Below are 14977 nucleotides of genomic sequence, written 5' to 3'. Positions count from 1 at the left end.
AATTTTATACTCTCTAAATTTGAATCAGCGATAAGTATACCACTGGTACCAATCAGCGGATATATATAATTATAATATTATGAATAAAAGTTGGTGTTTGTTTATAAACGCAGAAATTACTTTTTCACATTGGATTCATTACAATATATGCAAGTTATTTCTTAAAAAAAAACATAAGGGACAAGAAATTGTACGCTACGTGGAGAATCACCTGTATAAGTAGTAAAAATCAGTTTTAATCAGGCGAGATGTTTTAAAATTCCTTCTACATTAGTATCACTATAGTAGATGAAAATTTTAGATAAACACTTTGAATTTTTCTACTTTTAGTATCAGTAGTAACAGTAAATTACAGTCAGACTTGATAAATTTATGTAACAGTTACATTACGTATAGTAAACTGTGTAAGGTATTAAAAAGCCTTGCATATTAAATTAATACCATAAAAAAGTAAAATAATCCATTTGTTGGATTAAATTTTTTTTTCAATTTCGTAATAAATAAACGTTTTTAAGTTCATTTTAAAATTTTTTTACAATATTAAATATTTTAATTAATTTTAATATTAAAATATTTTTTTACAATTTTAATTTTTCTACAAGTCACAGTATGGATAATTTATTGAGACGAAATTCAGTCCAATTTTTGATAAATTAGAATTACTGACATACGGTGTCAATATTGGCCCAGTATTGGGCCGAGATACGATTCTGTATTGGCAAAGCTTATTTGCCATTATATATTTGCTACTTGATGCGCCATTATTGAGTCGAATTTCGATTCAATTTCAACAAATTAGAATTACTGAAAATGTGTGCCAATATTGGCCCAGTATTGAGACGAGATTCGTACCAATTTTGATAAATTAGAATAACTGAACGTTGGTGCTAATATATTGACACTTTATTGAGATGAGATTCTGCCCAATTTTGACAAATTAGAATTACTGAGAATTGGTGCCAATATTAACCCAGTATAGGCCCAGTATTGAGACGGAATTTATTACAATTTTGTCAAATAAAAATAATTGAGAAGACCAACGATTGAGTCGAGATTCTGTCCAAATTTGGCAAATTAAAATTACTGAGAAATGGTGCCAATATTAACCCAGTATTGGCCCAGTATTGAGACGGAATTCGGTACAACTTTGTCAAATCAGAATAATTGAGAATCGATGCCAATATTGTTACTTTTTTAAGAGGAGATTCAGTCTAAATTTGGCAAATTAAAATTACTGATAATTGGTACCAATATTGGGCCAGTAATGGGGCGATTTGAACACCAGTGCTGGCCTAACAACGTTTGCCATATTTCAACAGACATTACTGGACCAATTTTTGTCCACATTGTCACTCCTTGTATTTCGCACTTATGTAAATTATTTTTCGATAAAACGTAGTTTTTAATTTTTATCTACCAAAGTGCAAAAACCAATACTGGCCCAATATTGGCAAACTGGCACCGAACCTTGGCAGATAATATTGGGCTGAATCTTGTAGTGTTAAGCGGGCTAGATGTCGGCAGCCAAGTATCGGACGCCATTACTGGGTCAATCTTGGCTTCCGTTAGTGGTAGACAGACAGAAAGCGCAATTTTTTAAACATTTGAAAATTTCTAACTCTCGCGGGAACCGAACTCGCAACTTAACGCATCAAAGTCTAACACGCTAACCACTACACTACGCGGATATGGGAATTTCAACACAAAAATGTTTTGATAAGCTGCATTTGAGGAACATTTCAGCCGTTAATGAGCCATTACGGGGCCAATATTCAGTCCAATTTTGGAAAAAATAACTTGTCACAATAAATTCAACATTTCAGCCATCAATGGGCCAATAATGACCCAGTAATGGGACAGAGTTCGTCTTAATTATGAAAAATTAGAATTACTAAGTATTGGTGCCAATATTGGTCCAGTAATAGAACGGAATTCGACCAAATAAGGGCAAATTAGAGTAACCGAGGATCGGTGCCAATATTGGCCCAATAATGGGACGAATTGATCGCCAGTACAGGCCCAGTAACGTTTGCCGTACTTCGGCAGACATTACTGGGCCACTGTTGGGCCGTATTGGCAGTCTTGGCATTTCGCACTAGGATACTTTCAGACCCCAAAAAAAAAAAAAATAAATTTGTCAAATATAAAAAAATTAAAAAAAGTATAATTACAAATACCTCTCACTTATTCAAGAGCTAAAATGAAGTGATAATAACTCCTTCGTATGGTAACTCGTCCTATTCCTAGGTCTCTGTCGTAAGAAGAGAAGAGAGTAGTGCTTTTCTCGAGTGAAGAGGAGCACAAGGTGGTGTGAGACGAATGAGGGGGGGAGGAGGAGGGATGGGTAGAGAGATGAGACACAGGGAGCCAGTTAGAGCGAAAGACATTGAAGAACGGATGGAGAAGAGAGAAGAGGCTATATAGAAAAGTGGAAGAATATGTATGTGTGTGTATATATGCTATGAAGAGTAGAAAAGCACAGGAGAGGAGTCAACGACTCATGGACCCCGGCATCGATTGCAAATATTTAAAGCTTGAGGTTAAACCAGTATTGGCGGGGTCATAGTGCCAAAAATAATTATTATCACTGTATTTTAGCGTTTAAAATACTTTTATATATTTTCACAATAATTGAAAATTCAAAACTTGAAATGCATTGATTTAAATTTATTAATTTACTATATTAAAAATTGCATCTAATTTTAAATTCATTTTATATTTATTTAACTCAAAAATTCTACTGTCCATTTAGACCAGACATGGGTATAGCAGAAACTATAAAAAATAACGTAACTTAAAAAATTGAATTTTTAATTTATTTTAATAAGAGAACAAAATCTAGTAAATCGATATTATTTTTTAATACGTAAAATAGTTAATAATTCAAATAGAATAGATTTAGGTTAATTTTTGAGAATTAGTAGATAATATACGGAAATTTGTGGTTCTGTTTCCGTTTACTGTGAAAATAGATAAGGTTGTTGGAAATGTTTATATATATATATATATATATATATATATATATATATATATATATGTTTGATCATCTCGTGGCATTTTCGTTTTCCATTAGTCTTCGTTAATTCGAATTCCGCCACGTAGTCGTTTTCTTTCAACAAACCCCTCGAGCTTCAATTATAATCTAGGATGGTTCAATTGATGTCGGGAAAAAAAAACATAACATTATTTATTTTAATGACAGTGATGAATTAGAATGATGTGGAGTAATTTTGTATTTTTCGTCGATTTTCATTATATGGACCAATAAAATAAACATTAATTAAATAACAATTAAAAACTGAGTTTTCTTCAACCATAATATTGGTAAATAAAAGAATTTTTTTAAATTAAGAATAAATTTTTAGCATTTAATTTTGAAATATTTTAACTAATTTTAATATTTTTTAATATTTTTACTAATTTTAAGTAATGTATTTGAAAGCAAGCGAGTTTTAATCGGATGTTCAAGCTTCGCGAATTTCTCGCTAGGGTGCATTATAGTCGATCGTGTCAGTTTACCACGGTGAAGCATGTGTATTTAAGAAATTAAAATATATGAACTTCTAGAAACGAGGTAAGTCGAACTATTTTAATAATATTATATAAAAAATTGCTTGCTCCTTTATTTGTTTATTTTAATATTTTCATTTTTGCAGATTCAGTGATTACTATTTGGTCGTGATTTTGTGTATTGTAAAGTTAACCTCAAAAAAAAAAATTTGAGCTACTGTCCACTTTTATTCATTAAAGCAATAACTGTTATTTATTAACAGTAAATAATAAAAATTATTAAATCATTTTTTTTTATTTTTCTTAGTGTAATGTTTATAACTATTTTAAAGACGATGATTGGATGTAAAAACTCTCTTAAGTTGTCTAATCCCATTGTCATTTTTTCATCATGAAGCGTATGAATTTAATTATAATCAATTGAAAGAAAATCTACAGTTGATTTTGTTTTGCGTATAAATTTACGATACTAAAATTGCGGAATTCCTATTTAATTATTATATAAAATCTAATATAGTGTTGTTTCCAAAAGTTCCCTCTTTAACATGTCCGCAATAATGTTTATCTTCTCAAGATATAATTTATCGAATGTGAAATTAGAAGATTTTCGTTTAATTACAGTTAAGAATTATTGTGCCTTGTGGTAAAATGTACATTAATATATATATGAAAAACTCATTAAAATTAAATTTTCCAAATGTGTTATATAAAGCACAAAAAATAAATCAACGCATATACTGAAAAAAATAGTATTGAATCAAGAAAATTTTACTTGCTTCAAGTAAACCGTGGAATTAAATAGGGACCAGTCAATTACGGCATTGGTTCAATTAAACGATTGTCTTGAGATAGTATATTTGGGACGAGAGCATATATATTCTTGATCCAAGAAAATATGGAATTCGAGCAATATATTAATCAACTTGTAACAAATGTAAAATACATTAAAGGAAGAAAATATTTTCTTGTCCTGAGAATATATGTAGTCAAATCAATTGTTTCATTTGATTCATTCAAATCTTTGCAATATTGGATCAAGTAAGACATGATTTAAATCAAAATATTATTTATATTGTGAGGAGACCACTTATGTTCTTGGTCCAAGAAAATATGGAATTCGTCTAAGAAGTTCATTGACTTCTAAGAAATGTAAAATATATTAAGTCAAGATCATATATATATATATATATATATATATATATTAACTCAAGAAAATATTTTCTTGACTTGAGAAAACTTATGGAGTTCAACCAAAAAAATATTTTTCCAATACAAGTAAATATTTACTTGAATTTACCCCCTCTCCTTATCCCACCATGTCTAATTCTTAAGTCAAACATTTTTATTTATTATTAACATTTATATTTTTTATTATTTATTTAAATAATGTTTATTTTACATACATATTTATATTTAATTAATACTTAATACAACTAAAACAAGTATACCTTGAATGAAAATTTTTCATGGTCCGAGGAACTGAACCCGAGTTGCGCGCACCAAAGGCAGTAACGTAGACCACTATGCCATCCTGACTCAATTGATGGTTTTCAAAAACTCCTATTTAAGTTTCACATCCATTTGGAGAGAAATATTTTCTTGGATCAAGAATACGGGATTTGTATTAAGTAAAAAATTAATTCAAAGCAAATGAATAAAACTATTTGATTAAAGAAATGAAAATTCTTTAGACAATATTTTATTATTTTGCTTAATAACCTAATATTCTTAATTGAATACTTTTTGGTACTTCGGGAAAATAAAATATTCGGTTGCGATAATAACATATTTACTTCTGCCAAATACTAAATTATTAATTCAAGAACTATGCGTTAATCAAGTTAAAACAAGTATTTACTTATATTAATATTCGCATTTTCTTGACTCAAGATTATATTAGCGTTGAATTGAATAAAAAATATTTTCAAGGAAAGAAAAAAATGATTTCATTCAAGATTCAACTGAAAAAATAAATTATTTCATTTAAGATAATATAATATTATTTCTAGAAATTGAATGTTCTTGAAATATGAATATATATTCTTGAAATATGAAAATGCTTAAAGTATATTAAACACTTGGATTGATTAATGTTTAATTCAAACAATATAATTTTTAATCAAGTTGAAACAAATATTTATTTCTATTAATCTTTCCATTTTCTTGGATCAAGACTATGAGTATTAGATTAAGTAAAAAGTTGTTTTGAAGGAAACAACAAAACGATTTGACCCAAGAAAATAAAATACTCAACGTAAATCACTTGACATGAGAAAATAATATTCTTGATTCAATTCTTTTTCTGTTCTTAACGCAAGTAAAACATTTCGCTTGAAACAGTATGATTTTACTTGTATGAAACTCATATTTTCCTATTTCAAGAACATTGCTCAATGCTCAAAATTAGTTGACTCAAGAAAATAAATTTCTTCCAATAAGAAAATATCGACTTGTTTCAAGTAAAGTACCTCAAGTGAATGGATTAACTTGATTCAATTAACTTTTTTTTTCAGTGTATATATTTGTTTATACAAAAATATTATAAAGTCATTTATTTTCCATTAAAAATGCTATTTAATAGGTTCGTGATATAAATCTGATGCTATATTTGCTTTTAGAATAAAAAAAGTGCCTTTTTATTATAGATTTCGTGATAAAAATCACATATTATTTATTCTTAGGATAAAAAGGGAATTATTATAGTTAAATCAAGATTAATGTAGATTTTTTTCACATGATAATAATATATATATATGGTTAAAATAAATTATTGTTCGTAAAATAGATGACAGTTTAATGATATGTTTAAGGAGAAATATTTTTTGTTTTTTTTTTAAAGTAGAAAAAAAGGTAAATACTTTTTTTCTTACTAATATATATATAAAGAAAAATTATTTTTATTAAATATAAAAATGTGAGAAATAAGTTGACATTGTTAACAATAAGGGAGTAATTTGCATATATTTAAAAAATTATTATTCTTCAACTATTGTATTATTCTTGAATTCTAATATCGTAACAAAGAGGCAATTTGCATATATATATAAATATAAATAGCGTGAAGGCGTCTATAGGCAGAATATGTAGATGAAAAAAGGAAATATTGAAACTCATTTTGTGAAATGAGAAATTTGTACAAAAAAAAAGAAAAGCTTTCGAACAATAAGAAATTTTCTCTATTCGCCGAGAATGAAATCTCTTGATTTTTTTTTTAAAGCAAAGAACTAAATTTAGAAAGAGAGCAATTTTTTGTTTGTAAAGAATAAAGAAAAATGCAGAGAAAATAGTTTTAGAAATAAAAATTTTAATGAAGTGAATTAAATTTAAATTAGCGAATTAGCTTTTTGAATTAGTTAAAAAAAATGAACGTACAGATTTAGTAAAACTAAAAATTCACTAAGAAATTAGTAAAAATTAAGTAACAAATTAGTAAAATTTAACTAATAATTTGGTTAGAAAAGAAACTTCTCTACAAATTTATTAAATTTTTCCTGTTATTTAAAATGAGAGTTTTTACTCTCTAAATTTGAATTAGTAAAAATTTTAACAAATCTGAATTAGTGGCTATTAAATTAGTTAAATTTTCTAAAATTCAATACCTATATTATATATTATATTATATTTATTATTATAATATTCTATATAAAATATTTTTTTTGGAAAAATTTTCGATTTTGACATTACGAAAATAGTTTATTTTATATAAAAATGTGAAATCACTATTTTAAAAAATATGTTTCAAATGAAAACATTTCAAAATTCGAGAATAAAGTTATCAATTTATTAAATTGATTCCATACAAATAAAAGCCATTGCTACTAAAAAATCAATCGTTGCGGTTTTGTCATTTTCGCAAGTAACATTTTTTTTTTTTATAGTAGAGGGAATATTTGATGAAAATTTTTTAGAGCATACTTGCTTAGAGCGTTCAGCGTGATAAAAAAAAATAATTCTTAAAATGTACTTGATATTTTAATTACTTTTAAAAGCTTCTTCGTTTCTATACAAAATATATACGCATAATTTACTATTTCATAAACATGAGATTACATTCTAATAGTGTAAAAAATAAAATGCAAAATATAATATTCTTAAATATAATATATAATAAACATTATAAATAATATAATGAATTGACTTTATGTTGAATTAAAAAAATAATTTTTTTTTCCATGTGTTACATTTCTAACCGCCTCTTAATCCAATACTATAACAGATAGTAAGTTAATAGTGACTAATCAAGTATTTATTGATCCATGTCTCAATTTTACTCTCAAAGTCGAAACTATATGTATATATATATATATATATATATATGAATTCGAATTCAATATAATCCACGTCGTGTAGGAGAAACGTTTCATTTCAAATTTAGTTAAGTAAGTTGTTGTACTGCAACCTGAAACTAATTTGTGTGCAACTGATATATATATTGATGATTAAAAGCATTTCCAGTTAATTAACCCGAATTGCTGCGCGAAGTGATCAATATTTCTGATAATCTATAATTTGAAATTGTCTCCATTATTGCACAATAATGTTGATTAGCTATTATATTTTTCTGAAAATTGAATTAAGACTCAATAGAAAAATTCTAAAACAAAAAAAAAATATATATATATATCTAATGTAATTTCTTTTAAAGAAGTTATATATATATTTAACCATTTATCTTAATCTAAAATTAGACATGATTGGCTCTACGTGATTCAATCTAACCTTTGCTTTGTGAATATTGAACTCGCATTGCTACTGGTTTCAATAGTATAGACGTACCATCCGAGTATTGGCAAATAGGACTTAATTATCGGAATATGTACAAGTTTATAGTGATTATACGTATATGTGAAATATATATAAATATTTTCAACAATGATTATCTGGAAACTAACTTCAGATATTTATATTCTATATATATATATATATATATATCTCAAAATTTGCGTTGGTAGTTAGTTAATTAATTAATTGATAGATATGTTTGATAGAAGTATATGTTTTTAGGTTAGAAAAATGAAAACACGCATGTGTTTTGACAGTACAAAACAGTGCTGACAACATAAATAATGACGCTAAAATTAAAAACTTATGCAATTAATTACTATTTAAATAAAGAATAATTAATATTTTTTGCTTTAAAATTACTAAATATATTATAATAAATATAATTATTTAAGTATTAGTATTAATATCAGATTCGCTTGAAACTCGTTAATCGAGCGTTTTCAAGGTCGCTGATTACAAATCGGACATCAGATTTTCCAAATTCAAAATGGTGGATCCAATATGGAGGATAACTTTGTTTTCTTTGTAAATAAATAAATAAATAATTAAATAATTTTTAAAAATTTACCAAATAAATAATAATTTAAACTATCCTAACGTATACTAGAAGTATAGTTGCGGAAATAAAATTTACGAGTTCAAAATTATTTCCAAATGTGAATTCTCTTAATCTTCGTATTCTATTATTATTATTATTATTATTATTATTATATAAAAGACTACTAACTATGTGTCTTAAGAAAGTAGTCAAGAAGAAATTAAAGCAAAATGTCACAAATTTCACCAATTACGTTCTCTCTAATTTCTCCTTTTATTGTCATGAAACGAGTTTATCTTCCAACTGAAGTAGCCAATTACCTCGTGCTAGTGCCAATTGCAATAAAATCAAGCCTCATCCTCATTTTTTTTCTTTTTCTATTTATCAAAAGTCTTCGTAAACAGACTTTTTGAAAAAAAAATTACTCATAAAGTGAAAAAAAAACTTGCAATCATTTTTGATACAACTTATTTTGGGACGCATGATTATGTTCTAAAACTGAATAGTTAGAATTTTCATTTTAAGGAATTTCATTTGTCATAATTATTTTTAAGCCCAATTTTTATTTGTTCGAATGAGTATTTTGTAGAATTTTCATCAAAACGTTTTTCTATATTACAAAATTTTTATATAACCGAAAATTCATTTCACAGAATTTTTATTTCTTCGAATTTTTATTTGCTCGAATTTTCATTTAACATAATAGTCATTTTAAAGAATTTTTATTGGGTAGAATTTCATTGCATAGAATTTTCATTTTATTCTTTCAGATGAATTTTCATTTGTTCGAATTATTATTTGATATAATTGTCATATAACCAATTTTTCATACTACAGAATTTTTACTTAACTGAAAAATCGTTTAACCGAATTTCTAATTGATTAAATTTTTATTTGACCGAAATTGCAATTGGCCGAACAAACAATTGACAAGAAAGATTTCGGCGCGATTTTTAAATTCAACCAATCACAATTTTATGAATAATTTTTGACAGGTTGATTTTAAAAATCACGCCGAAATCATTCTGTCAATTATTTGTTTGGCCATTTTCAATTTCGGACAAATGAAAATTTTATCAATTAGAAATTCTGTTAAATAATTTTTCGGTTAAGTAAAAATTCTGTAGTATGCAAAATCGGTTATATGGAAAATATATCAAATAATAATTCGCACAAATGAAAATTCATCTGAAAGAATAAAATGAAAATTCTATGCAAGTAAATTCTACCCAATAAAAATTCTTTAAAATGCCTATTATGTTAAATGAAAATTGGGGCAAAATACTAAATCGAACAAATAAAATTTCGTCTCAAAAATAATTATGACAAATGAAATTCTATAAAATTGAAAATTTTAAGTAATGATTTTTAAAACATAATCTTGCGCTCCCTTCTTTTTTTTATTTCCGATTAGAAATTTTCCTAACTATTTTAATATTATGAAAAATTTTAGCGTAATTCATCAAATTGTAACGAGGAGTTTTATTTTTGATGCGTTTCAAATTGTGCAGCGTACACATACTCAAATTGATCCCAGGTTTTTTCTGCGAAACTATATCATAAACATAACCTATAAGTTTTTGCTTCTTTCCCTTTATTTTAGAGCTACTATGTCAGGTGTGCCTATACGAATATATATGACTTAAATCATCGTACAAGAGTTGATGTACTTTTCTCCTCTATCTATATATATATATATATATATATATATATATATAGTGTACAACTAAGCGCAATCCATCACAAAGTGTCACCGCACAACTTTACATATAACATACATCACAGAGTGTACGTTGGATTAATAGTAAGAGATAGAGAATGAAAAGAGTGGAAGTGGATAGAAAAGAGCTTAGATTTTAACACACCAGAGGTGTATGTGCAAAATTCTAAACGTGTGTGGTTTTTTGACGAATAATTTTCTCTCTCTCTCTCTCTCTCTCTCTCTCGTTCCTTCGTAATGTCAGCATAGCGTGTTTGTGAGACCCTTTGCGAGCAATTCGATCCCTTCGAGGAGTAACAATGGAACTTCACATTTACCTCAATCATTTCAATGTTCACTGCAGTAGAAAGAGAAAGAGAGGGGCTCTCTTTTCGTTCATGTGAATACAACTGAGAGCTTTGGACACGCACATATATATCTCTCTCTAACAAATGGATGTGTGAATACGCGACCTGTGTCAACAAGTGTCTTGGCACGAGCTCACACGCTCCACTTTTTAGTACATATAGTAGAAATGTATTCCTGGCGAAATTCCCTAAATGGGCAATTGTCTTTACCATAAATTGACCTAGGATTTCTATTCATTGCGGAAATTATGTCTATTAACGGATTATATTTATGAGAGAGGTCTAAGTCATTACACATACTGGAAAAAGGGTTTGGTTTTAACAACAAAACGTTTGGTTTTGGTATTTAAGCAATCAAAAGTTTTCAAACTAAAATTTTTCTTGTCCCAATCAAATTTTAGTTAAGACGATAAAAATCTTTTTATTCTATAATTTTAGATTGTTTCAAACAAAATTTTATTGAGACAATCAAAATTTTATGGAGGCAACAAAAACATTTTGTTTGCTTAAATTATAATCAACCAAACGTTTTGTTGTCAAAACCAAATCCTTTTTTTTTATATAATTGACTTTGACACTTTTTTGATTTGGCTTAAAAAAATGTTGTATCTTTTTGTTTATTTTACGAAAACTGTTATTGCATATTGTAAAATTCATAATATCGGAATCAATACCCAGATGAAACGATTCTATGGAAATCACTCCACGGAAATTCCATAAGGAATTCCGCAAAAATTCTATACGGAATTCCGCAAAATTTTGAAAGTATTCCTTTCGTAATTTTGCCAATTTTTTTGGAAGAATTCCATACAGAATTGCACAAAATTTTCAATAAAATTCCACAACCTTATTTTTTGCTGATTTTTTTGTGATTAATTAATATCAAGTCGAACTTATTTGAGAGGTCAATAAAACGTTTTCCAAAAGAAATTTACTATTTTTCAGTCAACTAACTATAACGGTAGTTGAATTTCGCGACTAATTTTTTTCAGTGTATCCACCAGCAGTTATTTTAAAATTACAAAAAAATCAGTAAAAAATACACTCAATAAAAAAACTTGTAGATTTGACTACTTTTTAACTACCCTGCAGAGTTCAATAGGTCCTTAACTGAATTTAAAAAGTTGTATGGACTATTAAAAAGTAGTTAAAAGAACTAAGAATTTAGTTAGGTCAAGGAGATTTTGTAATTGTTCTAATTTTTGAAGTTGATTTAACTACTTTTGTTAAGTACAATTAACTACTAATTCTTAACTCCATAAAAAATAGTTAAATTGACTACACATAGTTAAAATAACCAAAAAAGTAGTTACTTTTACTATTTTCAAGTCAGTTAACTAAAGGTAGTTGAGGATTTCGGCTAAATTTTTTTCAGTGTACAGTTGTGAAATTCAAACAAAAATTTTGTGCAATTCTGTATAGAGATTATGTGTGTAATTCTTGTAAAAAATTCGCAAAATTACAAAAGAACTTCTTTCAAAAATTTTGCGAAAATTTTTGCGGAATTCCGTATATAATTTTTACGGAATTACGTACGGAATTTCCGTAGAGTAGTTTCCGTAGAATCGTTTCACCTGGGTATGAAGGATTTTTTTTTAAATTCATTAGACTTGTTTAAAACTTGTCAATCGAGGGGTTTTTGGAATCGATGATTTATATACGAATTAGATGAAAACTTTTCAAAACTCAAATTCTCGGATCCAATATGGCTGGACTTTTTTTTCAATTTGATTAGATTTGATTAAAATTCGTTACTATGGGGGGGTTTTTTTTTGTCGTCATTCATTAAGAATTTACAATCAAATTCGTAATCAGTGACCTCAAAAACTCCCGAGTGACGAGTTTTAATCAAATCTGATGAATTTTAAATAAAAATCCTCATTGATTCTGCCATTTGAAATTTTGAAAATGTGATATATCAAATTTATAAAAATAAATAAATTATCTAATTAATTGAAAAGAATAAAATACATAATGTTAAAATCAACACCAAAAAAGTTACATAAGTTTATTGTTTAATAACAACTTTGTAAGAAGGATATACATATTAATAATAATCATAATAAAATAAATATAGCTAAATAACTTATGTTAACGATTAATATCCTAAGTGTTTTATATGTATATGCTTATAACATTTAAAAGAGTTACATAAACAAAGGAAATAAGAAAATTACTGTCTATCTACCTTAATAGCTTATACTATGTCTTATATATATATATAATATAATAGCTATAATATCAACAGCATTATATAATTTTATATATAAGATAAAAGTATATATTTTTTTTCATAGAAGAAATTTTAACCTATATCAACCCTCGGTATTTTTATTATATACCTAATAAACATATTATTTCATTAATAATACTTCATTAAAGCCGATATTAAATATTTTTGCACACAAAAATTTAATCTGAGGTAGCTTATGATGTGTTTTTTAAAATTTCATTAGTTTTACAGGAATTAATTTATTTTAAGTCAGTTAAAAAAAAATCGTGAAAAATAGAAACAAAAAATTGCATGTTTTTACTTAAAAATTCATGAGTTATTTAAATTTTAATATTATGACTCAAAAATTTAAGGTTATGATTTATTATTCTTTAAGGAAAAAATTACCACAACTGCGAGACTTGCAAAAAAGGTATTTATTTTGCAGAATAAAATGTAAATTTTTAGGTTAAAATTAAAAATTTATAATTATTAATGTTTGAAGCTAATTTATATTCTTTTGTAACGAATTAGTTGTATCAAAAAACTTACAAAATTACTAAGAATATGTCAAACTAATACATATTAAAATACTAAAAAATATTCAAATGCTTCAATTAATTTGAGTTCGAAAAAATGCTCGGGTCTACTGGACCCATGGTGCCAGTTAAGGGTTAAATAATAATTATTTGTGATTCCCAATAAATGTTAATTCGTATTTAAATAAATATTAATTCAATATAAATAAATATTAATTACCATACAAAGAAATATTAATTATATACAAATGTATATAATTATTTTATAGAAATAAATATCCATTTGATAATAGTTAACGATTATTATAATAAAAGAAAAATAGAGTATTTGAATAAAATAAATTTTTTTTCATTGTGCATTATATGAACATATTCTCTTTACTAGATTTACGCGTCTCAGTATTTTTTTCGATCGTCTGAAATTTGTGTCAAGTCTTATGTCTTTAATTCTTATCGTAACCTACTCTATAATTGACGCTCAAGTGCATAAAACTAATAAACGTACAAAAAAAAAAAAGTGAAATAATAAACTTTATCTGAACTTCAATTTTTTTTTAACACGATAAATAAAAATTTTCAAAATTAAACAAAAATTAAACAAAAAAATGAAATTTAAATATTGGGATCTCTCTTGGGGGCGTGGTTTATGTTTTTGACCTTCTCTCAGTTAGTTCCATTTTTTGCCACTAAGGTATGAGCGATTCGGATTGGTGGACGCTACCTCTTGTCAATAGTTCAAAAAATCTCACCAGATGGCGTATCACAATAGAAGAGATCCCAATATGTGCGGTGCACTTTGAAGAAAGAAACGTAAGAATCAAAGAATTATAGATTATGTTTATGATAGTTTTACCTTAATTGAAATTGCTTTTTTTTAATTACACTGTTTTTTTATCATTTTTTTAATTAGTTTTTATTTTCACTTCGAAACTATCATAAACATAACCTGTAATTTTTTTGCCTCTTATAAATCTCTTTCTTTAGAGCTCGTCACATATATATGTTTATATTAGTTTATTTATTTATAACTTATTTTGTAATATATTTTAATTTAATTTCAATTTGTTAATTTAATGTTGGTTAATTTTAATTTGTTAAAAAATTTAATTTAAGTTTTAATCTGTTTCTCTTTATAGAAATTACAAAAAAAAATACCAAAAACTATTTTACTGACGACACAATTTGCTGTGGCAGCGAATTTTTTTTGCGAACTTTGCTAGTTAATATTCATACAGCGAATAAGTATGCTGTGGGATTTAAATACTCAATTTGTTTTTTTTTCACACCTAACTTTTTAGTAGTTGCAGGAAATATTTTAGTTCCTAT

The 14977-nt window shown here is 26.3% G+C and overlaps 1 protein-coding gene across 6 annotated transcripts in view; it reads right to left on the bottom strand.

The window, feature by feature from the left end:
- The window catches only part of LOC127277714 (uncharacterized), a 217568-nt gene that overhangs the window by 195441 nt on the left and 7150 nt on the right, over positions 1 to 14977 (bottom strand). The gene's annotated exons all lie outside the window — the stretch shown is intronic.

This window comes from Leptopilina boulardi, unplaced genomic scaffold (assembly GCF_019393585.1).
Source record: "Leptopilina boulardi isolate dan_hultmark-lab unplaced genomic scaffold, ZJU_Lbou_2.1 LbouV2_177, whole genome shotgun sequence".
Classification (NCBI taxonomy): domain Eukaryota; kingdom Metazoa; phylum Arthropoda; class Insecta; order Hymenoptera; family Figitidae; genus Leptopilina; species Leptopilina boulardi.
Note: the sequence above shows the minus strand (reverse complement) of the source record. Positions and strands in the feature narration are given on the sequence as shown.